Source organism: Mustela putorius, unplaced genomic scaffold (assembly GCF_011764305.1).
Source record: "Mustela putorius furo isolate JIRA1106 unplaced genomic scaffold, ASM1176430v1.1 tig00003834_pilon_pilon_pilon, whole genome shotgun sequence".
Lineage (NCBI taxonomy): Eukaryota > Metazoa > Chordata > Mammalia > Carnivora > Mustelidae > Mustela > Mustela putorius.
This window is the reverse complement of record NW_025421987.1, coordinates 127485747-127511169: the sequence shown is the minus strand read 5'-3', so window position 1 is coordinate 127511169 and position 25423 is coordinate 127485747.

Here is a 25423-nt window from a genome sequence, read left to right as displayed (position 1 = left end):
AAACTTTTCATAGTGTAGGGATAGAAGGTACATACCTCAATATAATCAAAGCCATCTATGAAAAGCACACAGTGAATATCATTCTCAATGGGGAGAAACTGAATGCTTTCCCCGAATGTCAGGAACACTATCACCACTGTCCACCATCACCACTGCTATTCAACATAGTACTAGAAGTCCTAGCCTCAGCAATCAGACAATAAAAAGAAATAAAAGGCATCTGAATTAGCAAAGAAGAAGTCAAATTCTCACTCTTTGCAGATGATATGATACTTTATTTAGAAAACTCAAAAGATTCCACTCCTAAACTGCTAGAACTCATACAGGAATTCAGTAAAGTGTCAGGATATAAAATCAATGTACAGAAATCAGTGACATTTCTATACACCAACAGCAAGAGAGAAGAAAGAGAAATTAAGGATTAGATCCTATTTACAATTGCACCCAAAACCATAAGATATCTAGGAATAATTCTAACCAAAGAGGCAAAGAAACTATACTCAGAAAACTATAGAATACTCATGAGAGAAATTGAGGGAGACATGAAGAAATGGAAAAACGTTCCATGCTCATGGATTGGAAGAACAAATATTGTGAAAATGTCTATTCTACCTAGAGCAATCTACACATTTAATGCAATCCTCCTCAAGATACCATCAACATTTTTCAAAGAAATGGAACAAATAATCCTAAAATTTTTAAGAAACCAGAAAAGACCCCAAATAGCCAGAGGAATATTGAAAAAGAAAACCAAAGCTGGCATCATCACAATTCCAGACTTCAAGCTCTATTATATTGTAATCATCAAGACATTATGGTACTGGCACAAAAAGAGACACATAGATCAGTGGAACAGAATAGAGAGCCCAAAAATGGACCCTCAACTCTATGGTCATCTGATCTTCAACAAAGCAGGAAAGAATGTCCAATGGAAAAAAGACAGCCTCTTCCACAAATGGTGCTGGGAAAATTGGACAGCCACATGGAGAAGAAACTGAACCATTTCCTTATATCACACACAAAAATAGACTCAAAATGGATAATAAGTGACAGACAAAAATCCAAAATGGATAATAAGTAACAGACAAAAATCTATCAAAATCCTTGAGGAGAACACAGACAGCAACCTCTTTGATCTCAGCTGCAGCAAGTTCTTCCTAGAAACATTGCCAAATGCAAGGGAAGCAAGGGCAAAATGAACTATTGGGACTTCATCAAGATCAAAAGCTTTTGCACAGCAAAGAAAACAGTGAACAAAACCAAAAGACAACCAACAAAATGGGAGAAGATATTTGCAAATGACATATCAGATAAAGGGCTAGTATCCAGAATCTATAAAGAACTTACCAAACTCAACACCCAAAGAACAAATAATCTAGTCAAGAAATGGTCAGAAGACATGAATGGACATTTCTGCAAAGAAGACATCCAAATGGTCAACAGACACATGAAAAAGTGCTCAGCATCACTAGACATCAGGGAAATACAAATCAAAACCACTGTGAGATACCACCTCACACCTGTCAGAATGGCTAAAATTAAGTCAGGAAATGACAGATGCTGGCGAGGATGCAGAAATAGGGGAACCCTTCTACACTGTTGGGAACGCAAGCTGGTATAGCCACTCTGGAAAACAGTATGGAGGTTCCTCAAAAAGTTGAAAATAGAGCTACCCTATGACCTAGCAATTGCACTACTGGATATTTACCCCAAGGATACAAATGTAGTGATCTGAAGGGGCACATGCATCCAAATGTTTATAGCAGCAATGTCCACAATAGCCAAACTATGGAAAAGAGCCTGGATGTCCATCAATAGATGAATGGATAAAGAAGATGTGGTATATATACATGATAGCATATTATGCAGCCATAAAAACCCTGAATTCTTGCCATTTGCAGCGACATGGATGGAACTAGAGGGTATTACACTAGGAGAAATAAATCAATCAGAGAAAGTTAAGTATCATATGATCTCATTGATGTGAGGGATTTGAGAACCAAGATAGAGGATCATAGGGAAAGGGAGGGAAAAATGAAATAGGATGAAATCAGAGAGGGAGACAAACCATAAGAGACTCAATCTCAGGAAACAAACTGAGGGTTGCTGGAGGGGAGAAGGGTGGGAGGAGTGGAGGGAGCTGGGTGATGGACATTGGGGAGGGTATGTGCTATGGTGAGAAAAAAATAGAAAAAGAAAGAAAGAAAAGATAAGAAAAGAGAAGATAGGAAAGAAAGAAAGAAAGAAAGAAAGAAAGAAAGATAGATTGATTGGTCAGGAGACTATTTGCTCTGATTAAAAATGTGTTGGTTTGAAGGCTTCTTTTTGGATCTTGAGTTTCTTTCCCTTGAACATGTATTAGAAATGCCATTATTTGTCCTGGCACTTTTCAAAGGCCCACAGAGCCAATGTCTCTGCTATCACCTGGGGACGATTTGATTGAAAAGAGGAAAGTAGCTGTGGTCATTGTGAACAGTGCTTCATTTCCTTAGTGATGAGTTCCCTTAGAATGTCTTGTCTTAGTTTCAGTGCTTGCAAAGGCAGGGCTGAGACAAGCACCTGGGAGCAGGGAGTTTATTTGGGAGTGACCTCAAGGAAGCAGGAGTGAGGGGGCAGGAGAGAGAGGACAATCAAATGTATGCTGATGAGCAGGTTCATGTTGTGGGGACAGTTCCACTAGGGTCTCTGTGAGATACCTAGTGGACCATGCTTCATAACCAGCCTACCTGAGGCTGGGAAGAGAGCCTGGGGCATATTCTCACAAGCGCCCATGCCCCACTGGTTGAGGGCTGTTCCAGGGATTGTCAGCTCCCTCTTCACTTCTGTATAGACCTTCCTCAACTGTAGGGCCAGAGAAGGTTCTCAGGTAGACAACAGAGAAGCTGATGGTTGAGATGGGAATAGCTACCACAGAGCCCAGGGGTTTTCTATAAAGCTGGGTTCTATAAAATACCATGCATAGAGAGGGTGGCTTAAACAATATACATTTATTTCTCACAGCCTGGAGGCTGAGAATACCCAAGTCAGGGGGCCCTCATGGTCGGGAATCTGGTGAGAGCCCTTCACCTCTCACACGGTAGAGAGAGCTCTATGATTTTGTTCTTGTTAGGGCACCAGTTACATCATGAGTACCTCACCCACATGACCTCACCCACATGACCTAATTACCTTCAAAGGTCCAACCTCCTAATGCCATCACATTGGGGGTTAGGGCACCCACTTATGAATTTTGGGAGGACACAAACATTGAGCCCACACCACACTGCAACATACCTGCATGGAAAAACGGGGGGAAATCCCCTTTCATTGGCATTTCTATAAGGTTAGTGGAATCCCTTGATATGGGGAGGAAGGACCTCTCATCACAAACCCCAACACCACCAGGTGAGTGAAACAGGCTGCGGGTAAGAAGAGCAACAGCAACATCACAATGAAAAATGTCAAATGAGGCTTTTGGGCAGTAGTTCATCCCACTGGGGAACGCTCAGGGTGAGTGCAGAACTTGTACTTCAAATTTCTCTTAGCTGAATGGGTGAGGGAGCTGGGGTATTTATACACCAACTCCCGTCGGTCACTGGTCAAGGGTGGTTCCTGGAAAAGGGACATTAATTCCCTAGTGTTCCTGGCCCACTTGGTGTGTGGGCCAGAAGGGTTTCTAGCTCCCATGTGAACTCCTTAGGGGAACAGCTGCAGCTGCTGGTTTTGGAAGCTGGGCCCACAGGCACTATTAAGGTCAAGCCCAAGGTGTGATAGGTGGGGCAGGGACACTGCCAATTTACTTCTCTAACACTTTGCTGACACTCAATGTTAGAGCTTCAATTACAGGTTAATTATGAGTTTTCCTTACTCTTGGCCAGTGACCTCCCCTATCGTTTATTGCAGTCATAGAATAGAATTCATCACACATGACAAACTGAGGGTTGCCGGGGGGAGGGGTTTTGGGAGAAGGGGGTGGGATTATGGACATTGGGGAGGGTATGTGATTTGGTGAGTGCTGTGAAGTGGTGATTCACAGACCTGTACCCCTGGGGATAAAAATATATGTTTATAAAAAATAAAAAATTTAAAAAAAAAAAAAAAAAAAAAAAAAAAGAATTCATCACACACACTCGCCGATCTTTTCCCCAACTTGCACAGTCCACAACCCTAGAGGTCCCACCATCCCCTTCGGTTAAGACAGGCAACACCCCCTTCCCTTTCCGCTGGGGTCAGAGCCCTTCCCCCTTCTTTCTGCACAGAGATTTTGTCTCGCAATCACATCCTCTGTCCCACCAGTTACTCCCTGTATTGGTCATTCCCTTCAGCACAAAACATTACTCGGTTGTTTTTCGGCTTTAATAAAACAATCCTCCTAAGTCCACCACCCCCCCAATTTTTTTTTTTTTTTTTTCGGCGGAGGCCGTGTCCCCGCTGCTGCTCCCGTTCCCCTTCAGGCGCCATATTTCACCTGAATTTCCTACAACAGTGCTTGGTACCTAGCAGTTGCTCAATAAATCTGTTGACTGACCTCTTCATCTGTCTGAATGTCTCATCTGCCAGAGGACAGGAGCTGTGACTTCTGTGCTGGGCGCATGCTAAGTAATCAATAAGCATTTACTGAGTAAGCAACTCCTAGTGCAATAGATTGGATATACAAGGTATTTGGTGGTGAGTGACAAGCCATTGGGTGCCCCTTGGCTGGGTTACTGACTCCCAAATTGTCACAGGAATTATTTTCAGCACCATTTCTTTTTGCCAGGGATGTAAGAGCTATGAGAAATAGGAGGTCGCCTCATGAATGGATAATAGGAATGAGGAGAGGTCAGTTGCCAGACATTGATCCAAAGCAGAACGAGTTTTTGCTTTTCAAACTAATACTGAAAAGCCAAGAGGAATGATAGTTGCTGGGGAAAGTGGCTGCCAATGTTCTCAGACCTGTCCCTTGGCTCACTTTCCTTTGTAGAAGGTTTAGAAGAAACCATGGCCATACTGGGGAAAAGTTAATGAATGGACTCAAGTTCTTTGACCAGTGCTCTGGAGTCTTTGAAATCCTGCCAGTCCAGCTTCCCTCTGAAGCTGGGGGCCATGTGCCAGAGGACAAGGGTGTGTCCCTGCAGTGGTCTCAGCACCCAGCAGAGACACGTTCCACATTACCAGCCTACCTAGTATCCAGTGGAGACAATTACCTCTCCTTTGAGTTAATGGCTGGGGCCACAGATGTGGCCCAGAATGACCTTATTGGGGAAAGCTCTTAGTGTTATTTTTTTTTTTTGCTTTTTTTTTTTTTAAAGTTTTATTTATTTATTTATTTGACAGAACAGAGAGATCACAAGTAGGCAGAGAGGCAGGCAGAGAGCAGGGGAAGCAGGCTCCCGGCTGAGCAAGAGCCCTATGTGGGGCTCGATCCCAGGACCCTGAGATCATGACCTGAGCTGAAGGCAGAGGCTTAACCCACTGAGCCACCCAGGTACCCTGAAAGCTCTTAGTTTTAAAAAATAAATTTAAATGGTTTGAATAGGCATTAAATGCACATAATTCACAACTGAAAAGGTGGAAAAGAGTATATAATGAAACTAAGTTTTCCCCTCACACCACCCTTACATCCAATTTCTCTTCCTTTGGGGCATAGAGTGTTTCTGGTTTATAGTGAATTCTTCCAAAGAGAGCCTATGCACATACAAGTACATCAAATAAGTGTCTTCCTCTCTCTTTCTCACACTCACACATGCAAGCACATAATGTCCCAGTAGAAGCACATATTCCATAATGTTTACTACTTCTCCTTTTTAACTTAAAATATATATTGAGGTCACTGTGAATTGTTGGCATAATTCTACCTCAATATCTATAGAATATCCCTTTTACAAGGATGTGCCATAATTCACCTAGTTAGTGCTCTGTTGATAAAAATTTAAATAGTTTCCAGTATTTTCCAGTTATAACAGAAGCTCCTCAAATATACATCATTCTGCACATGCACAAGTATGCCGGTGGCATGAATTTATAAAATTACAGAATTAAAGGGTACATACATTTAACATTTTGATAAATATTGCCAAGTTCCCCTCCATGGAAATTGTTCCCAATGGCCAAGGACAGCATATTTATCTCTTCTTGCTTATTAATTCTTCAGCTCCAGCTACTTGGCCACTCCCACAGCCTGAGAACATTAGCTATGAGTTGGTGGAGAGCTGAATTCACTGAATTACTGGGATTTAAACTTTGAGGGACGGTTCTGTTTGAATTCCCAGTACATAGGAGGCAAAGATAGGTAGTGCTTCTCAGTGTGGCTGGTATTGCCCTCTAGGTGAGGTTTTGGAAATGTATGGGGACTTCTTCTTTTTTTTAACTTTATTTTTTCAGTGTCCCAAGATTCATTGTTTATGCACCACACCCAGTATTCCATGCAATATGTGTCTGCCTTAATAGCCACCATCAGGCTCACCCATCCTCCCATTCCCCTCCCCTCCAAAACCCTGCTTGTTTCTCAAGGTCCACAATCTCTCATGCTTCATCTAGCCCTCTGATTTCCCCTAACTCCCTTCTCCTCTCCTTCTCCCAATGTCCTCCGTGTTATTCCTTATCCTCCACAACTATCAAACCATATGATAATTAACTCTCTCTGCTTGACTTATTTCACTCAGCATAATATCCTCCAGTCCCGTCCATGTTGCTACAAAAGTTGGGTATTCATCCTTTCTGATGGAGGCATACTACTCCATTGTATATATGGATCATATCTTCTTTATATATTTGTCTGTTGAAGGGCGTCTTGCCTCTTTCCACAGTTTGGTGACTGTGGCCATTGCTGCTATGGACATTGGGGTAGAGATGGCCTTTCTTTCCACTACATCTGTATCTTTGGGGTAAATACCCAGTAGTGCAATTGCAGGGTCATAGGGTAGCTCTATTTTTAATTTTAAGGAATCTCCACACTGTTTTCCAAAGTGGCTGCACCAACTTGCATTCCCACCAACAATGTAAGAGTGTTCCCCTTTCTCCACATCCTCTCCAACACTTACTGTTTACTGTCTTATTGATTTTGGCCATTCTAACTAGTCTAAGTAGTCAACAAAGCAAAGAGGCAACCCAAGCACAACACTCAAAAAACAGATAATCACATCAAAAAATGGGCAGAAGATGAATAGACACTTCTCTAAAGAAAACATACAAACGACTAACAGACACATTGAAAAAATGTTCATCATCATTAGCTCTGAGTTGGTGGAAAAATTAAATCAAAACCATATTGAGATACCACTGTATGGGGACTTTTTTTTTTGGGTGATCATAATAATCTTCCCCTAATGGAATTGGGGGAAGGGGACCAGGATGCTGAGTGTCTGGCAACCCCCTGTAGAGACAAACACATGGTGTTGAATGACTGATTGGACATTCAAGTAGGTGAATAAAGACTGTCTATCATGATGTAAGCCTAGGAAGTTCTGGGTGGCTCAGTTGTTAAGTGTCTGCCTTTAGCTCAGGTTTCTGATCTCAGAGCCCTGCATGGAGCCATGTGTTGGTGCAGAGAGAGCGTAAGTACACATTTCTTTCTCCTCACCATGCTCTAGAGCAGTGGGGCTTGACCACACCATTCATCCTGTATTCACTTCCTGTGGACAAGCCTGAGATCCAAGGGTGGACAAGGAGGTCCCAGATTCCAGTGCAGAGGTGGGAAGAGATTTGGGGTTTTAGGAAAAGCAGGTTGGGATACTTTGCATAAGGATAACATTGAGCGATGTCCAAAGGGCATGTTGGTGGGAAAGGTAGCTCAAAGAAAAAGAGGAAATCATTCCATACTAAAAAGCAGTGGTATTTGAACTGGAGAGCTTTGTTCCATAAATATAAAAGTTCTATTTAGATTTTCATTCCTTAAGAAATAGCATAAACCTGTAGCATGTGCAACAGAATGTTAAAAATTGGCAGCCCAGAAATGAGGGATCTGTGCTCATATTTTCCTAGCACCCTGGATGATGAGTGAAGGAAAGAGTTTGTTTACCAGCTTCTGTGACTTCCCTGGAGATGGCTGGCAACAGACGGGCCTCCAGCTGAGTGGGGAGCTTCAGGGTGCTGGGCCCAGAGGCTGCTGAGGACTTGCAAAGGAGTGAGAATCTGATCTTATCTGCCAGATTGTGTTTCTTATGTAAGTTCCTGGAACTGGTAGAGGAAAGGAAAAAGAGATTCAGTCTTTGAGCAAGAATGTTGGTTGATGGAGCACCTGGATGGCTCAGTCAGTCATTTGAGCGTCCAGCTCTTGATTTTGGCTCAGGTCATGATCTTGAAGTCCTGAGATCAAGCCCCACATCAGAGCCCCACATCAGGTCCCACACTCAGTGTGGAATCTGTTTCAGATTCTCCTTCCCTCTCCCCCTCTGCCCCTCCTGTTTGTGCTCTCTCTAAAATGAACAAATAAATCTTTAAAAAAATAATGTTGGTTTATATTTTGGGTCTCTATCTTAATTCGGGGTCCCTCCCCCGCAAAGACCCTGAGACAAAGACCCTGAGACAAGACTTTGGGAGGGCTTCTCAGATTGCCAAGCTGAGAAGGTTGGAAAATGAATCTGGGGGAGGGAAACATCAAATAAGTGTGGGTTGATGAACAGGTTGCTGATGAGGGAGACGGGGGCTCTGTCTGGCTGGGTCCCCTCTGAGTAGCTGTATAGGAAACACCTCACAAGTGCCTCACCAAAGCTTTAATCCAGGATTCCTGTGTCCTCTTGGTTGAGGGTTCTGAGATGGATTGGGAGCTGGGAGGACCTACCACAGGCAGAGAATAAAGATGAGGGTAGTCAATGTGGACAGCCACCAGCCTGTATGGGAACTGTCCAGCAGCTGCTGGTATGTTCAAGTGGGCGGGGGGGATATTCGTGAAGAAGCAACAGTGTCTCCTGCAGCCCCTAAGTGCAAACCTGAGGACAGACCCCATTTCATTCATGAACTTTAAAAACACACAAGTCTTCCTGTTTTGTTCTAATTCTTTGGGGAATATGTATGCCTGGAGAAATGTTCAAGAAACATATCCTCTTTCTCATGCCACATACCATTCTCTTTCTTCTCTGACCCTGGGAGCTCTGTAAGTTCTGGATCTCCCTGCCATGGTTCATGTAACCCAGAGTGAGCCACTTTGGTTTCCTGATCCTGAGTTTGCACAGCTGTCAAGTCATGTAGGAATCCCTTCCTAGAACATTGTGAACTCTTAATGGGATAAACCCTAGCAGAGTGAGGTGAGGTTTTGGGAAAAAGAAAACATTCATTTTTAGCCTTTTTCCACATTCAGCTCTTCTTAGAACAAAAGGACTGGTCTCAGGATAAGATGCAGAGGAGACACTTATGGGAGGATGGGGTAGAGGAGAGAGGCATTTAGGATTCTGACACTTACACAGATCCATGCCGAGCCTCCCGATTTTCTCACTCACTCCCTTTTCTGAGAACAGGGGCTCCATTGAAGTCAAACCACACTAAAAGCTCAAGTCCACCAAAACAGTCCAGTGGGGAGATTTTTTTCTGGGCTCCCTGTGGACAACCCTTGTATAACAAGATGCTAATTTTAAAAGAGGAATCACGGATGCAGAGAATAGGAGTGATAGTGCAGCTCTTTCTTGGCAACCCTAATTGCCGCAAGAGTTGCCAGGCTGCTAAAGGCATTCGCTTGTGCTGTACACACAGCTGGGAAAATCAGAAGTGAGGAGCTGGGTTTGTCACCAGTCCTGGAGCTCACAAAGCAATCTGCTCTCCTTGGGAAGATACAGATGGGTCTAAAGGATTCATCTAGAGAAATGCTGCTGGTTTTAGGATATGGCTGTGTTTTTCTTCGGTCTGTAGCTATTCGCTTTCCTTTATTATTTTATTATTTTATTTTTAATTTTTTTAAAATTAATTTTTTATTTATTTTCAGAATAACAGTATTCATTATTTCTGCACCACACCCAGTGCTCCATGCAATCTGTGCCCTCTATAATACCCACCACCTGGTACCCCAACCTCCCACCCTCCGCCCCTTCAAAACCCTCAGGTTGTTTTTCAGAGTCCATGGTCTCTCATGGTTCACCTCCCCTTCCAATTTCGCCCAACTCCCTTCTCCTCTCTAACTCCCCATGTCCTCCATGCTATTTGTTATGCTCCACAAATAAGTGAAACCATATGATAATTGACTCTCTCTGCTTGACTGATTTCACTCAGCATAATCTCTTCCAGTCCCATCCATGTTGCTACAAAAGTTGGGTATTCATTCTTTCTGATGGAGGCATAATACTCCATAGTGTATATGGACCACATCTTCCTTATCTATTCGTCCATTGAAGGTCATCTTGGTTCTTTCCACAGTTTGGTGACCATGGCCATTGCTGCTATAAACATTGGGGTAGAGATGGCCCTTCTTTTCACACATCTGTATCTTTGGGGTAAATACCCAGGAGTGCAATTGCAGGGTCATAGGAAAGTTCTATTTTTAATTTCTTGAGGAATCTCCACACTGTTCTCCAAAGAGGCTGCACCAACTTGCATTCCCACTAACAGTGTAAGAGGGTTCCCCTTTCTCCACATCCCCTCCAACACATGTTGTTTCCTGTCTTGCTAATTTTGGCCATTCTAACTGGTGTAAGGTGATATCTCAATGTGGTTTTAATTTGAATCTCCCTGAGGACTAGTGATGATGAACATTTTTTCATGTGTCTGATAACCATTTGTATGTCTTCATTGGAGAAGTGTCTGTTCATATCTTCTGCCCATTTTTTGATATGATTGTCTGTTTTGTGTGTGTTGAGTTTCAGGAGTTCTTTATAGATCCTGGATATCAACCTTTTGTCTGTACTGTCATTTGCAAATATCTTCTCCCATTCCGTGGGTTGCTTCTTTGTTTTCTTGACTGTTTCCTTTGCTGTGCAGAAGCTTTTGATTTTGATGAAGTCCCAAAAGTTTATTTTGGCTTTTGTTTCCTTTGTCTTTGGAGACATATCTTGAAAGAAGTTGCTGTGGCTGATATCGAAGAGATTACTGCCTATGTTCTCCTCTAGGATTCTGATGGATTCCTGTCTCACGTTGAGGTCTTTTATTCATTTTGAGTTTATCTTTGTGTACGGTGTAAGAGAATGGTCGAGTTTCATTCTTCTACGTATGGCTGTCCAGTTTTCCCAGCACCATTTATTGAAGAGACTGTCTTTTTTCCACTGTATATTTTTACCCGTTTTGTCGAAGATTATTTGCCCATAGAGTTGAGGGTCCATATCTGGGTTCTCTACTCTATTCCACTGGTCTATGTGTCTGTTTTTATGCCAGTACCATGCTGTCTTGGTGATCACAGCTTTGTAGTAAAGCTTGAAATCAGGTAGCATTATGCCCCCTGTTTTATTTTTGTTTTTCAGCATTTCCTTAGTGATTCGGGGTCTCTTCTGATTCCATACAAATTTTTGGATTATTTGCTCCAGCTCTTTGAAGAATACCGGTGGAATTTTGATCGGAATGGCATTAAAAGTATAGATTGCTCTAGGCAGTAGAGATATTTTAACAATGAAAGACCCACAGCAAATATCATCTTCAATGGGAAAAGGCTTGCAGCCTTCCCGTTGAGATCAGGAACATGACAAGGATGCCCACTCTCACCACTCTTGTTCAACATAGTATTAGAAGTCCTAGCAACAGCAATCAGACAACAAAGAGAAATAAAAGGTATCCAAATTGTCAATGAAGAAGTCAAACTCTCTCTTCGCAGATGACGTGATTCTTTATATGGAAAACCCAAAAGATTCCACCCCAAAACTACTAGAACTCATACAACAATTCAGCAATGTGGCAGGATACAAAGTCAATGTACAGAAATCAGTGGCTTTCTTATAATTTCTTTTCAACTAACAATGAAAATACAGAAAGGGAAATTAGAGAATTGATTCCATTTACTATAGCACCAAAAACCATAAGATACCTGGGAATAAACCTAACCAAAGAGGTAAAGGATCTGTATTTGAGGAACTACAGAATACTCATGAAAGAAATTGAAGAGGACACAAAAAGATGGAAGACCATTCCATGCTCTTGGATCGGAAGAATAAACATTGTTAAATATCTCTATTTTTTTAAAGGGACTGTGCAATAGGCACTATAATTGGAAAGAACTTACCCCACAGACTTATACAGATGCTTCATCAGATGCCTTGGTGCCTTGTGGGTGGGGCTAACTTCGAGCCCCCAGTCCCTATGACTCTTCCCCTGAGCTTTCTCTCTGATGGTGGAAGGAGCCCTGCTCTGCTAAGTGGAGGTGGGCTTCAAGTGGTGGGGATTAATGGCCCCCGTTAATTGGGCAGCCCTCAATTAGTGACTCATGGGAAGTGGTGAACACATCCTCAGCTCTCTCTCCTAAGCCATATTTGACACTGACTGGGCTGCCATTGGTCCCCAACAGGGTTCAGCCACAATGGTCTTTGGGGGTACCATGCTCAGCAATGCTCTTTTCACTGGCTGCCTTCCTTACTCTGTCTCCTTCCTTATTTCCAATGCTGTGTTGTCTGAGATCCCCTCCCAAATAAACCACTTGCCCTCAAAGCCTTTGCTCAGGTCTACTTCTGGGAAAACCCAACTTATGAGAGTTGAATTGGCAGCTTCCATCAGTCTGAATCATATTCCAGAGTTAAAAATATTCCTCATGCTTACCCCTGTCATGGGCAATAAACTCTCCGAGGACCATGTGGCTAGGAGTCCTGCACAGTCCTGGGAAGCTATGGTAACTAAGGGAGTGTATTGGCCTTGAAGAGTTTACTTCTCCCAGGGGCTGATGTATGGACATGGACACTAGGGTTTATCTTAATGGGTTGCAGAAGCTTCCTTTGCACAACTTGGCAAAGCATTTGCTGAATGCACAGTGGCCTCACCCTGGCATCAGGACTCTCATCCATTTTTAGGACCATCAAACCACATGAGAAGCCCCCAGTGTACATTCCCTTGAGTCTGAATCACTTATTTTGGATGAGTCATTCTCACCATAGAGTCCACTGATTGATGCCATCCTTCAGAGTCATGAGGGGTGCTTATTAAAAAGGCAGAATTTGAGCCTCATCTTAGACCTACACTATCAGAACCTTTGAAGGTGGGGGCCAAAGTGTGCTTTTTGACAAATTCCTGAAATGTCTTGGCTGGACTCCCCAAAACCCAACCTGAGTGATGCATCTGGTAGGAGAGTGGGAGAAGTGAGGCAGGAATAGGGGAAGCCAAGGGAGGATGTATCCCAGACAAAGCTCCATAAAACCACAAGTAGAACCACACATAGAATCACACATAGAACCCCACATAGCCTCTACTCCATCTGGCAGGGAAGCTCTGGCATTTAAGATACATCTCAGTGATGTTACCCCTTGAGGCAAAGGGCTGAGCTTTTGTTCTTCTGCACCTGTCAGTCACTGGCTAAGGGCAAGAAAGTTCACTGGCACTTCTGGCTCTCTGGAGGTGCCAGTAAAGAGACTCCAGTTGCCTGAACACAGATCTCTAGATAGATTCATGAGTGGAAGCCATTGGAGGCTTGGGCAGGGGAGCACAGCAGCCACAAAAGGGATCCAGGGGTACCTGGTTGAACAGAGACAGTGTTCATTTAATCAGATGATTCTTTTTTAAAATTTCTATTTTAATTCAATTAATTGACATACAATATTATTGGTTTCAGAGGTAAAAAGTCTGTGATTCATCAGTCTTATATAACACTCAATGTCCATTCCATCACATGCCTTCCTTAATGTCCATTACCCAATTACCCCACCCCCCAGCAATCCTCAGTTTGTTTCTTATGATTAATAGTCTCTTAGGGTTTGTCTCTGTCTCTGGTTTTGTCTTGTTTTATTTTTTCCTCTCTTCCCCTATGATCCTCTGTTTTGTTTCTTAAATTCCACATATTGGTGATGTCATATGATAATTGCCTTTCCCAGTTGGTTTATTTCATTTAGCATAATGCCTTCTGGTTCCGTCCATGTCATTGCAAATGGCAAGATTTCATTTTTGATAGCTGCATAATATTCCATTGTATATATATACACCACATCTTCTTTATCCATTTATCTGTTGATGGACATCTGGGCTCTTTCCATAGTTCGGCTATTGTGGACATTGCTGCTATAAACATTGGGGTGCATGTGCCCCTTTGGATCACTACATTTGTATCTTTGGGATAAATGCCAGGTAGTGCAAGTGCTGGGTCATAGAGTAGCTCTATTTTCAACTTTTTGAGGGACCTCCATATTGTCTTCCAGAGTGACTGCACCAGCTTGAATTCCTATCAACATTATAGGAGGGCTCCCCTTTCTCTGCATCCTTGCCAACATCTGTCATTTCCTGACTTGTTAATTTTAGCCATTCTGACAGGTGTGAGGTGGTATCTCACTGTGGTTTTGATTTGACTATCCCCGATGATGACTGAGATTGAGCATTTTTTCATGTGTCTGTTCATGTTTTCTGATCATTTCTTGATAGGATTATTTGTTCTTTGGGTGTTGAGTTTGATAAGTTCTTCATAGATTTTGGAGACTAACTCTTTATCTGATATGTCATTTGTAAATGTGTCTTCTCCAATTCTGTCAGCTGTGTTTTGGTTTTATTGACCGTTTCCTTTGCTGTGCAAAAGCTTTCTATCTTGATGAAGTCCCAGTGGTATGTTTTTGCCTTTGTTTTCCTTGTGACTTATACAGGACTAGAATGAACTCCATGGAGTGGAGACAGTAGGAGTGGAGTGGGGGGGGGGTGGAAGATAAGTGCAGGAGTGTGGCTCCATTGGACAGTTCGAGGCATCTTTTTGAGATGTCTCCACCACTGAGCTGTGAAAACATGCCTTTTCATTTTTTCTGGTTGTCTGCTAGGTAAGTTTTAGGGCACGTGCATGCACATACACATGCTATTAGATAAGCATGATTGAGTGAGTCCTTCAATATCTCTCTCTGCTGGAGGCAAAGTAGAAGCCCCCATATTTACTGCCAAGTTCCTTCCCAGCCCACAGATACTCCAAAGGACATCCCAATTCCAGGAGAGACCCAACATAATTATTTGAATGATAGGAGAGAGTCTCTTTACAGGCTATTATTTTTAAGCAGCTTCCTTGGTGTCAAGTTCTAGGATAGTCCTGGGAAAACCAGGATTATTATTATTTGTTTTGAATGGAGAAGGAATTACATCTACACAAAATAAATGAATTTTTAAATCTTTATAAAAGGGGAATAAGAGCAGATGGAAATTTAAGAAAGGGTGGGATGGGATGCCAGCACTCCTAGGCCTTGCTGTACATCTCTGACCATCTGCCTTTGTCCCCACAGCAGCCACTTCTCAGGACACTCCTGTGAAGGACTTTTCATTGAGATCAATGAAGCCTCTATGCAGTCAGGACCTGATCATTGCTGGGAATGAAAACACATTCTTCCTTTCAGGGAGAAGTGACAAATGCTAGATGTGTATCTGGTGCAGTGACCAAAATGTCTGATGGCTTGCTGTCCAACTTGGAAGGCTTCAGCAATGGAGATTCCAGCTGCTGGATTATTTGAATATCTGTCTAGGCTTCGAGTCTCTGAGTTTTCAGGTCAAATCAAAGGTGACTTTCCCCCCTCTCAATTCCTATAGTTTAGGTCCTCATGGGTTCTTCCCTAGGCTATTATCATAGCCTCTGGATCTAACCCTTCCTCTCTCATCTCCTTCCTTCCATTATGTATTGCTGTGTAACAAATCATCACAAAGCTAGACTGTTCAGAAGCTCTTTCTAGTAGTGAATTCCACATTTTCCTGACTTCACAGTTTCTTCCCCTTGCTGGCATCTATCCTCTCTCTGGACCAGAGATCTGGGGCCATCCCAGAGTAAGGGCCTCTACAGAAGACTGTTTCTCTAACCAGGTGCCCCCCATTTTAACCCTGGGTCTTATCCCTCTCAGTGCTCCTAGTTCACTGAATTTTCCAATGCTGCCTCTTATACTCAGGACCCATGTGACCCAAGTACACCCAGGGGATAACCTCATATCCCCCTTGAAGGCCAACATTAGCTTAAGGGATTCAGTGGAAGTGGGAAGCTGGTAACCCACAGACTTTGTGGGATGTTGGTGAGTCAGATGTGGACCAAGCCTGCTGTGTTGGGATAGTGAAGTGTCTGCCACCTGAGCTTCTCCCTCTCCTCCAGGATAGGACACTTTCTGCCAACTGTGGGCTCTCTCCTCACTCTGAAGTGTGAGTTTAGCATTTATTCTTCACCTTTACAGTCCCTCGGGTAGAGCACTATTTTACTTGAGATGGAAGGTTATACTTGAAAGAGGTTTGAATGGAGAAGCTGGGGAGTAAGGGGAAGGAATTCTTATGAATCATAAGAGCATAGGCTTTGGTGTCAGACAATCTCAATTTTAAATCCCTGCTTTGTCCTTATTGGCTGTGTGGCCTTGTCTGTGTTACTCTGATGATTGGTTTTTCATCTGTAACATGAACAGCATAATGATACCTACTTCTCTTGGTAGCTGTCAGGACTAGATCAGGCACACAAAATCTTAACATATAACATATAATCAGCACATAGCACATGCCAACTACTGCTGCTATCACTGAAGACTGTTGGTGGGAATGCAAGTTGATGCAGCCACTTTGGAAAACAGTGTGGAGATTCCTCAAGAAATTAAAAATAGAGCTTCCCTATGACCTTGCCATTGCACTACTGGGTATTTACCCCAAAGATACAGATGTGGTGAAAAGAAGAGCCATCTGTACCCCAATGTTTATAGCAGCAATGGCCACGGTCGCCAAACTGTGGAAAGAACCAAGATGCCCTTCAATGGACGAATGGATAAGGAAGATGTGGTCCATATACACTATGGAGTATTATGCCTCCATCAGAAAGAATGAATACCCAACTTTTGTAGAAACATGGAAGGGACTGGAAGAGATTATGCTGAGTGAAATAAGTCAAGTAGAGAGAGTCAATTATCATATGGTTTCACTTATTTGTGGAGCATAACAGATAGCATGGAGGACAAGGGGAGATGGAGAGGTGAAGGGAGTTGGGGGAAATTGGAAGGGGAGGTGAACCATGACAGACTATGGACTCTGCAAATAATCTGAGGGTTTTGAAGGGGCAGGGGGTGGGGGGTTGGGGGAACCAGGTGGTGGGTATTGGAGAGGGCACATATTGCATGGAGCACTGGGTGTGGTACAAAAACAATGAATACTGTTATGCTGAAAAGAAATAAAAAATTAAAAAAAAATAAAATAGGCTTTTTGCTTGCTGGGATTTCCCAAATCTTTAAAACAAGTTTTCTGGAGAATAAAAAAAAAAAAAAAAAAAGGTGTTGCACTTTCAATGTTGGTTCTGGGATATAAACTTGCACCTTGCCTAAATAGTTCCCAACTTTAGAAAAGTTTAATGATTAAATACCCTAAAAGTCAGTTTTTTTTTAATTTTTATTTTTTATAAACATATATTTTTATCCCCAGGGGTACAGGTCTGTGAATCACCAAATTTACACACTTTACAGCACTCATCAAAGCACATACCCTCCCCAATGTCCATAATCCCACCCCCTTCTCCCAACCTCCCTCCCCCCAACACCCCTCAGTTTGTTTTGTGAGATTAAGAGTCACTTATGGTTTGTCTCCCTCCCAATTCCATCTTGTTTCATTGATTCTTCTTCTACCCACTTAAGCCCCCATGTTGCATCACCACTTCCTCATATCAGGGAGATCATATGATAGTTGTCTTTCTCCGCTTGACTTATTTCGCTAAGCATGATACACTCTAGTTCCATCCATGTTGTCACAAATGGCAAGATTTCATTTCTTTTGATGGCTGCATAGTATTCCATTGTGCATATATACCACATCTTCTTGATCCATTCATCTGTTGATGGACATCTAGGTTCTTTCCATAGTTTGGCTATTGTGGACATTGCTGCTATAAACATTCGGGTGCACGTGCCCCTTTGGATCACTACGTTTGTATCTTTAGGGTAAATACCCAGTAGTGCTATTGCTGGGTAATAGGGCAGTTCTATTTTCAACATTTTGAGGAACCTCCATGCTGTTTTCCAGAGTGGCTGCACCAGCTTGCATTCCCACCAACAGTGTAGGAGGGTTCCCCTTTCTCCGCATCGTCACCAGCATCTGTCATTTCCTGTCTTGTTTATTTTAGCCATTCTGACTGGTGTGAGGTGATACCTCATTGTGGTTTTGATTTGTATTTCCCTGATGCCCAGTGATATGGAGCACTTTTTCATGTGTCTGTTGGCCATCTGGATGTCTTCTTTGCAGAAATGTCTGTTCATGTCCTCTGCCCATTTCTTTTTTTTTTTTTTTTTAGATTTTTATTTATTTATTTGACAGGCAGAGATCACAAGTAGGCAGAGAGGCGGGCAGAGAGAGAGGAGGAAGCAGGCTCCCCACTGAGCAGAGAGCCCGATGCGGGACTCGATCCCAGGACCCTGAGATCATGACCTGAGCTGAAGGCAGAGGCTTTAACCCACTGAGCCACCCAGGCGCCCCCTCTGCCCATTTCTTGAGTGGATTATTTGTTCTTTGGGTGTTGAGTTTGCTAAGTTCTTTATAGATTTTGGACACTAGTTCTTTATCTGATATGTAGTTTGCAAATATCTTCTCCCATTCTGTCAGTTGTCTTTCTAAAAGTCAGTTTTAAAGAGCCTGTATCACTCATGTTTGTTTCTAGGGTTGAGGGTGGGGGAGAAGGTGTAACATTGTGCTTATCTAGGACGCAGCCTAGAGCTTGGGAGCTGCCTTGGTCCTACTTCCAAGAGAGGCTACAAGTCTGAGAGCATTGTCCTTCCCCCTTATCCTTGGGACAGGATAGCTGGACCTGAGAAGGTAACCTTCAGCTAACATGAGTCCCTGAAGCAAGGGGCATGCAGTTAGGATGATTTATACTCTCCCAGCTGAGTGTGTGTGGTGATAACAAGGGATGGCCTTCAGAATGCTCACACTGTAATTACTTTCATTTTATGAAAAGTGTGCTTAAATTGTGGCCCAATTTGCAAAACTAGGCCAACTAACAGGTCAACACTGATGCAACTTCGAAGTGTGCTTGAAGTTGTCAAAACAGGAACAGCAATTAGAAGGCTTTTTATGAGTAAATTACTTCCTTTTGGTCAGAGTTTTATGTCATATAAGTGTGTGTGTGTGTGTGCATAATTTATGTGTACCATATTTTATCAATTATATGAAGTAGATATTTTTGCACATTTTAATGTTTCTGAAATCAGGACATGTGTTACAATATGTGGCATTTTATAATCACGGGAGACAAGGAGGCCTGTGATTGTCATTGCATACAGATGAACAAACTTGGCCTTGGTTGTTCATATTGGTGCATGTCAAGTGAGCAATAAAAAGGGTTATACATGTTGGCATTTTTTAGAAGATTTTCTATTTAAGTAATCTCTACACCCAATGTGGAGCTTGAACTCATGACCCCAAGATCAAGAGTCTCATGCTTCACTGATGGAGCAAGCCAGGCACTCCAATGCATGTTGGCTTTAGACACTATTTTGAATGTCTTTGGAAAGATTACACTACAATTGACATTGAAATGAAAAGTTGTTGTGTACCTAGAAGGGCACAGAAACAGTAGTAAAACCTAGAGATGTTGTCAGTGAAGCAAATAGGTATTGTTGAAAAAATTATTGCACTTCTATATTTTCTCAGCAAATAATAGTCAAGTCCTTTATATAGGTCATAAAAAGGAAGAGACCCACAAGCAGACAAAGCTGTGCTGCATTTTATAATAAGATACTTAACAAAATGATTGCCCAGCACCCTCTAAGCCATGCAGTTGAAGACAGGAAAGATTGCCAAATTCCTTAAAATAGATGAAAGAAATTTCAAAGCAACAAGGGGTGGGTATGACAGATACATGTATCATATAGGATGACTATCAAGGAATAATGTTTGACCAACAACATTTTTTGCTTCAGTGTTGCTAAAATAATCACGTGTTTTATAATCAATAGAGTCTTAGAGTCTATGAAATATGATATATCAGAAATGACATGTAACTAGGTCACTAACAGCAGATGCTGGCATGGCCTGGAAAATACGTTTGGCATATTACAAAGCTTAGCAAATAACAGGCACATACTGCCCCCAGAATATGCACTTCTTTTGTTCATTGTCCCCTCTTGTAAGCAATTCTAAAACTAGATGAAATAAATAAGGCAATTATTTTCGGTACAAGACAGCAGACCATGAAAGACTCTGATTATTGAGAGTAGAAACTCCTATTTTCCCTGGCCCTGTGCCTATGGGCACTTCCCAGACTTGAACAGAAAAGTTGAGTCAAAGTTGAATCCAAGTCCAATTTGAGTCCTTGGCACATGGTCTGCACAAGGGTCTTGCAGGATGGAGGAGTCAGAGAATGAGCTTTGTAGTGGCTGGGTGTCTGGGATCAGTAGAGTATGATGCCAAGGAGGAGAGACTGTGCAAGGGGAAGCAGTCCGAGCAATATATGTGCAAGGCAAGACTCTGCTGGCATGAGAGAGCTAAAGAGATACAAGCAGTGGTGAAGAGCCGGGAAACATTGAGATTTCCATGTAGCCAAGTTCAGAGATCTTACTGAGCACTTTGAGCATCCAGTCCAACCTCAGACCTTACTTTAGGAGTAAGGAACACATCGTAAATCGAGGGCCACATCTCTAGGACATGGATACAACTGGGTGGATTTAAAGCCTTAATCAAAGCCTGGCAAGTTCAAGAAGGTCCACCAGTAATTTAGTTACTCATCAGAGCAAAATCTAACCACTATTTAAAGGAAAACAGCATAGTCTAGACTTGCTACAACGTATCATCTACAATGTTCAACATGTAATAAAAAATTATCACATATGGAAAGCAGGGAACTAAGACCCATAGTCAATAGAAGAGACATCAAATAAGTAAGATACAGAAAACAGAAGAAAAAAAATCCACCAATAAAATTTGATTCTACGCCTTTCAGTGGTTTTAATTTGAGAACTTCTTCAATTTGAGGGGGACTACTTATTTAAAATATAGATCCAAATTCTTCTCCTTTTTCCCAGCTATCAGGACTGTGGATGATTATTTCTTTCCAGGCGAATATTTCAGTTTCACTGTCTTCCTTATTTCATGACCTTAGGTGACTGGGAAGTTCCTTGAATTAAAGTTGGTCACATTGTTTATGCTATTCATAATTTGAAGATGGTATCTGAGACTGTGTTCTGGCTTTAGGGATTAATAAAATAATATTAGGCCACCTTATCATACCTTAATAAAATTACTGACTATTGAGCCAGGCAGAAATATTTTGCTGGAGAAACAGTTGTTTTCAGTATTTCTCAGTTGAAGCACACATTTTCCAAGAGGGATAAATGAAATAAACTATGCAGGTAGGTGAAGGTGCCGATTTCTTACACCTTCTCTGTAACTTTTATCAACTCAGTGCAACCTTCTTAATCACCCTAGACCATCATACGTTTATCCTAGCTTTCCTTTTACTTACCTTTCAATGTATTATATGTGTTTTTAGATTAAGGTATTGTCTGTCCAGCTCCTGAGAGCAGGAACCAAGAGATTAATTATATCACATTAAATAAAAATAATGGAGTAATCTGAAAAATGACTTTATGCTAAGAATTCTCAGGAGATGAAGAAATTATTATAAAAATAAGGAATTATTGAACAAAAACAAACAAACAAAAGAAACAAGACCAGGTAGATATGCTAAGAAATCAATTAGAACTCTTAGAAATAAAAAATATGGTCAATGAAATAAAATCTCAACAGACCAAACTCTAATATTAATCAAATTGAAGTAAGTCATAAAAGATGAAACTAGAAGTTAGCACAGAATGAGAAAAGAGTAAAACACACACAGAAAGAAATTAGATTGGGGTGCCTGGGTGGCTCAGTGGGTTAAAGCCGCTGCCTTCATCTCAGGTTATGATCTCAAGGTCCTGGGATCGAGCCCCGCATTGGGCTCTCTGCTCAGCAGGGAGTCTGCTTCCCGCTTGCCTCGCTGCCTACTTGTGATCTCTGTCTGTCAAATAAATAAATAAATAGAAATAAATAAAATCTTTTAAAAAAAGAAAGAAATTAGACTGAGAGTCTTTAACAAACATCTAAAAGGAGTTCCACAAAAAGTGAGTTAGAAAGGAGAATAAAAGTTTATATTCCCAGAAAGTGCTGGGAACTTTCTAGAACTGAAGAAAGGTTTAAGTCCTTGGAGTCATAGTACTAAAATCAATTTAGGATAAAGATAAATCCATATATAGACACTTTTGAGAAAGCCTGAGAAACATTAGGGTAGGTAGAGAATCTTAGAAGAACAAAAATCACCCACCAAAGCCTCATTTCTTCAGAAATGTTTTGGCTATTCTAGAGTCTTTGCATTTATGTATGAATTTTAGAATCAGCTTGTCAATTTCCACAAGAAAAAAACAACCCTTCAGGGATTTTGATCAAACATGTATTGAATCTATAGATCAATTTGAAGAGGATTGTCCAATCTATTGGTATGCCCTTAAGAAAAGAAGCTTGAAGGGATTAAAATACTTGCCCAGGATCATGTAACCAATATATGGTAGAGCTGGAACCAAGGAGGGGAGGGGCTCAATGGTAAAAGCAAGGATTTAGCACAAGCTGGACTTACTTTTGAATCACAGCAATACCGCTAAAATTTCCTTTCATTTAGGTGGAAGAGCACTGAATAAGGGAGAGGGGAAAGAATCTCAAATTGTGGGCTTCTTGAGAACATAAACCTCAGGCACATAATAAAAGGTGATTACAGGTGCCCCTTCCTCTATGAATGTTTATTACTACATATCTAAGTCTTACAGGTCAAGGCCAAGAATGATGACATTTCATTCAACAATACAGTCCCCCTCTCAGAACTATTTTCTTCTGTGAAGGTCAAGTTTATCTCTGCTCTGAATAAATTACAAGTTGGCATCATTATTTTCCTGTGAATGAGGAGGGGAGTCCAATGGCCTTTCCTCCTGCTGCAAAAGCAAGATAGCACAGGCAAAGGCAGGGCATTAGGCTTTCCACCACAGCTGAAGTCTCTCCTTTCCCCCCAGATGAATGAGAATCACAAAATTTCACAAGAGAGAAGACAAGCTCTGTGGCCTTCCACGTGGAGAAGGCAGCCATCACAGAGAACAAGACAAGAGAAAGGGACAGAGGTCAGACAGTAGCCTTCAGTATATGAATCCATCTGTGCCTGAGGAGATGCACCACTGGATTTCCAGGTGATAGTAGTTAATAAATTCCAATTCTTTGTGGGCCCTTTTGAGCCAAGATTTTGTTACCTTCAATTAAACTGAACCTGACTTTTAAAAACTGTCCTGCCTTGTTTCCCCAGGTGAATGGAAGAAGAAATATTTTTTCTTGGAAAAGGCAGCTCAGATGTTGACACATGTGTTAGTTCATCCTCTCTATTGTGCCTTGCCTCAGAGCTAAATGTGACTGGAGTCTTTGCTATAGAAGGCTCTAGAGTTGTTCTGAGATGCTCAGTGTTCCCACCATCTCTCTTCATTACTCCCTCAAATTAGGTCTCTTTCTCTTTAAAAACTGGCTGGAATGCTGCGGGCGAGGAAATGCACCCCCAAAGCAACAAACATTAAGAATGGACAAGTCTTAGTATGGCCTTGAGGAGGTATTGGTGGGAGTGGTGGTCCATATTCATAAAGACGAATGTCTTCTTCAGAATATTCATCTATGAAATGTCCATTGTATTAAGCAAGGTCTGCCCCTCCAGTGTCACAGAGCAGCCTACACACAGCTGAATAGCAAGCATGGCAGGCACAGGCTGCAATCAACTTAATTTCTCTGAGCCCCACTGACAGTGAAGTTGAGTGCATGATTATAGGGAACTAACACTGACTAAAACAGAAAGGCTTGTGTGAAGATGTTACCACACTGGTTTCTAGCCCTGGTGACTGGAGCGATATGGTATTGACCGAGGGATCTAGCTTTGTAAATTAGTAAACCAAGGCTTCTGAAATTAGGCTGGGTCTGAAAGAAGTTGAACTAGGAGCTAATAAGAATTTATTAAACAACTTTACTGAGATATACTTAATGTGCAATAAACCGCATATATTTAGCATGTATAATTTGATCACATTTGACATATGTATACAACCTTGAATCCATCATCACAGTCAAGATAAGGAACATTTCCATCTCTCCTGCAAGTTTCCTGGTGTCCCATTTCTCCTTTCCTTCTCATCCCCATCTGCAGGCAACCACAGATCTGTTTTTGTCACTACAAAGTTGTTTACATTTTCTGGAATTGCTAGTAAGAATTTTAAAGTAGGCTGGAAAAAGTGTCTCGATGAGACAGGACTGCCTCCTCAAAAGAGGAGGAGAAAGCTCCCCTGAGCTACTCAAGTTGGGAGAGGAGACTGCCCACAGCATAAGTTTCTAGAAATTTTCCTCTCACTGTCCCTTGGGCGAGCCATATGCTAACCCATGGTGGCATGTGGTTTGGGAATTTTGCAATAGAAGTTAGCCAAGTAGAGCAAGGGTATTGGGTGGATGAGGTGGAAGACGAAGGTGGGCAAAGGAATGATCCTGGGCACCTCGTCTTAGCCGAGATAAGAACTAAAGGAACAAAGTTGAAACTGAAGCATAAGGAATGGAGTGCCAATGTCTGTAAACAGCAGCCAGTTAGTATTGGAAATGGTGAAATTGCTCCTTGGGGCGTTTATCATTATTACTGATTTTTTTAAAAAGAAAAATAAGATAAGTTCTTACCTTTATGATCTGAGGTAGTTATGGTCCTATTGAAAGGTAGAAGAATGGACTAAGAACATCCTAAATTCTCATCCAGGTCTGATTCAATCCTAAAATCTTTTTTTAAAAATGATATTATTTCGCACATTGAGGTCCTTCATCCATTTTGAGTCTATTTTTGTGTGTGGTGTAAGGAAATGGTCCAATTTCATTTTTCTGCATGTGGCTGTCCAATTTTCCCAGCACCATTTATTGAAGAGGCTGTCTTTTTTCCATTGGATATTCTTTCCTGCTTTGTCGAAGATTAGTTGACCATAGAGTTGAGGGTCTATTTCTGGGCTCTCTATTCTGTTCCATTGATCTATGTGTCTGTTTTTGTGCCAGTACCATGCTGTCTTGATGATGACAGCTTTGTAATAGAGCTTGAAGTCCGGAATTGTGATGCCACCAACGTTGGCTTTCTTTTTCAATATCCCTTTGGCTATTCGAGGTCTTTTCTGGTTCCATATAAATTTTAGCATTATTTGTTCCATTTCTTTGAAAAAGATGGATGGTACTTTGATAGGAATTGCATTAAATGTGTAGATTGCTTTAAGTAGTATAGACATAGTGGGTAGGAGAAGAATAAATGAAACAAGATGGGATTGGGAGGGAGACAAACCATAAGTGACTCTTAATCTCACAAAACAAACTGAGGGTTGCTGGGGGGAGGGGGTTTGGGAGAAGGGGGTGGGATTATGGACATTGGGGAGGGTATGTG